The sequence below is a fragment of the Octopus sinensis genome, linkage group LG13 (genome assembly GCF_006345805.1).
Source record: "Octopus sinensis linkage group LG13, ASM634580v1, whole genome shotgun sequence".
In the NCBI taxonomy this organism is placed as follows: Eukaryota; Metazoa; Mollusca; class Cephalopoda; order Octopoda; family Octopodidae; genus Octopus; species Octopus sinensis.
Window position 1 is genome coordinate 10,739,395 of NC_043009.1, and position 3,760 is coordinate 10,743,154.

Here is a 3,760-nt window from a genome sequence, read left to right on the forward strand (position 1 = left end):
CGGAATTTGAACTCAGAACATAAAGACGGGCGTAATGCCACTGTGCAATTTGCCTAGTGCGCTAACAATTCCACAAGCTCCCTGCCTTACGGTGCCGTAATGGTGATGATGATAATAATAATAATGATAATAGTAATAATAATAATGATAATAATGAATTAGCTGAATCCAGCCTTCCCGGAAGTACAGGTCTGCAGAATATTTCCTATGTTCCCTTTCACTCATTATCCAGCATGAAACCAATTTGAATATTAATTTAATTAACCTTCCAGGCTTAGAAAAATCGATAGGGCATTGTCTCTTAACCTCGGATTATCTAATAAAAAAAAAGAAATCTTGCTAAAAACATAACAGACAACAATGTCAGGACAAAAAACAATTCGAAACGCCTTTTTATAGAAAACTCTTGACTTAGATTCAAAATGGTTTCAATTCAAAAAGGAAAACCGAGAAAATATATCAGAAGTCTGAAATACGATAGAAATAGGTCAGGTAGGATACTTATGGACAAGGAAATGGTTGAAAAAGCAATTAAGTCTTGTTAATTGTAAATCCGCCCACTACTGCTTCTGACAGTTGAACAATACACACATCAAGCAACAAAGTAGAAAATAATTTTCAACTGACTGGCTGTTTCTAGGAATTACGAAGGAAATCGTTCTTGGAGATTCAAAGCCATGCTTCATCTATAATATTCTCTTTTACTCTTTTACTTGTTTTGGTCATTTGACTGCGGCCATGCTGGAGCACCGCCTTTAGTCGAGCAAATCGACCCCCAGGACTTATTCTTTGGAAGCCTAGTACTTATTCTATCGGTCTCTTTTGCCGAACCGCTAAGTTACGGGGACGTAAACACACCAGCATCGGTTGTCAAGCGATGTTGGTGGGGGGGACAAGCACAGACACACAAACACATACATACATTTATAGATATACATATATACGACGGGCTTTTTTCAGTTTCCGTCTACCAAATCCACTCACAAGGCTTTAGTCGGCCCGAGGCTATAGTAGAAGACACTTGCCCAGGGTGCCATGCAGTAGGACTGAACCCGGAACCATGTGGTTGGTAAGCAAGCTACTTACCACACAGCCACTCCAACAAAAAAAAGAAAAAAACGAAAACAATTTTGCAGCCGCGTATGGCTTCCTAGAAACATCATATTCCTTTCTTTGAATGAATCGTTTTTTATAGTCAGCAAGTTTATTTTCGAAGATTTCGAAACGCCTTCACACTTAGTATCGAGGATTTCGACGAAGTCACCAGCAGACAACAGTAAACTCTTTGCTGAAATCAAAACGGAATATTATTACTAATCTACTGGCATTAATATTTATGAACATTTTCGTCTCGCTATCAACTTTGTCGTGTGTATCTTTGGGAGCTTTTAAAAATTTTGATTATGAAGATTCTTTTGGTTTATTTGAAGGAAAGGGTTTCTCACTAACTTCTGATGGAAAGCCAAAAACATGAATTTCATCAAAACAGATCAATGAAAGCGTTCGTCATTAAAATTGATAAGATTATTGAAATATCAGTAGATTCTGTGAGTTGAACATTCAAAATATTCGAAGTTTCCTTCTGATTCCAAACCCCATATCATAATGGCGATGAGCTCTCTATAAATAGTCAGTGAAAAGTGGCTGCAAACAAGGAAGAAAAAATACATTCGAGATTATAAGTGGCAAATTTCAAAATAGCAACAGTTCACTTTTTATAAGACATGGTATACAAAAGTGGACGTATAGATAGTCTCTTCTATATGGGTGTCAGACTCATGCGAGGCAACTAATGAATCTCCGATTATTACTTGACGCGTTTCTCTACGTTGCTTCTGGCAATTTAAGATAATTTTTTATGAGCTGCTTCCTCCCAAGGAAGAAAACGTCTTTTGAAAATTGAAAATAAATCTTTTGTACCGAGTTTCCAATTTCCGATCTGGGGACGATAATGAAAAATAGAACAAAGGACTTGGAAAGTAAAACGCATATGCGTGCACACATGCTAACACACACGCGTACGCATATATACAAGACATGTGTGTGAGATATTTAATATATATGTATGTTTTATATGCATGTGCGTATGCAAGTATATATATATATATATAATATATATATATATATATATAATATATATATATATATATGTGTGTGTTCTCCTGGGCCCACAAGTTACAGTAACATCCACCCTTAGTAGTTAGCCATATTTAGATGACAATATACTTCACATCGTCATGCAGTTACAGTCTATACCTCGTCAAGAGATTTATTATTGCTTGTTTACACTTTTTCGAGATCAGTGACGAAAAGTCACTGGAAAACGGATAAATGTATTTGCATTGGGACCCCTTTCATCGAAAACCAGTGATTGTCGTACGCTGATGACGGGTCAATACCCAGAAACTCGAGTCCGTGCGTATCACGTAGGTTAACGATGGGAAGGATAGCTTCCCTTTGCAAATACCGAGAGGGCACAGAAAGTGTGTCAATAGCCAGCAGGAGAAGATGTTCTCCTGGGGCTACAAGCTACAGTAACATCCACCCTTAGTGATTAGCCATATTTAGATGGCAAATATACTTCACATTGTCGTGCAGTTACTGTCTATACCTCGATCAGAGATTTATTATTGCTATATATATATATATATATATATATATATGTATGTATATATACACATTATGTAGATTCGGTTATAATCCAAGCTTTGTTCTCATGACGCACATCTGCATAATCCAGTACTTCCAAAATGTATGTGGATGTTATAATTATGTGAGGCAGGCATAAGAATTGAAAAGTACAGGAAAATAGTATTTGCAGAGTAATTAGACATCAAACCAGACGATTGGGAAACGTTTTGTATTGTGTTTTTTTTCATTACATGAGTTTCGTATACTAAAAGGAGTTGTGAATCTTTTGTATATATAGTCAGTAATCAGGATTCCTAGAGATAGGTAAAGTGGAGAATAAAAAGAAAAAAATAGTAGTAATGTAAAAAAATGAGGGAATTAGTGATGGATGTAGCAATACACATTCTAATTTATATGTATACGTGTGTGTATGTGTATATCTGTACACATATACATATATACACACATGAATGCACATTGACATGCTCATGCTTGCATACAAATATATAGGCGTATACATACATACATGCATGCATACATACATACATTCATACATACATACATACATACATACATACATACATACATACATATATAGGGAGAGTTTACGAAAGAAAACAAAAGACGAAGACAGGTGGTGTACAAAACAAACTGATGTATTAGTATAACGCTCAGGAATAGAAAAAGTCTTTTACGTATCGAGCCTACGCTCTTCTACAGAAAGGGACATAGAAAAAACAAGGGGGGAATAAAATGTGTGTAGTTGCTAACGATCTATCATGGTGACTAGTGCCGGACAGAAGGGTCAAACACGGGAAGGAAAGTAGGGGAGATAACTAGGTAAAGATGACCCCCAACACAAAGGTGCGTGTGTGTATAAGAGGGTATGTATGTGCGTTTGAAAGAGGGCTGGTGGTCTGGACGTGTGCGTGTATGTATGTGTAGGTGTGAAGATGAGGGGATGGGTGTGTGAATGGTGTGTTGTGATGTGATGTGTAATGTTGTATGGTGTAGTGTGGTGTGATGTTGTTAGGAGGTGGAAAATCATCATCATCATCATCATCTCTCTCCTCTCTCTTTGCCTTTCTTTAACCTAACCATCAGAACATCAGTCCTCTGCTAAAATGAT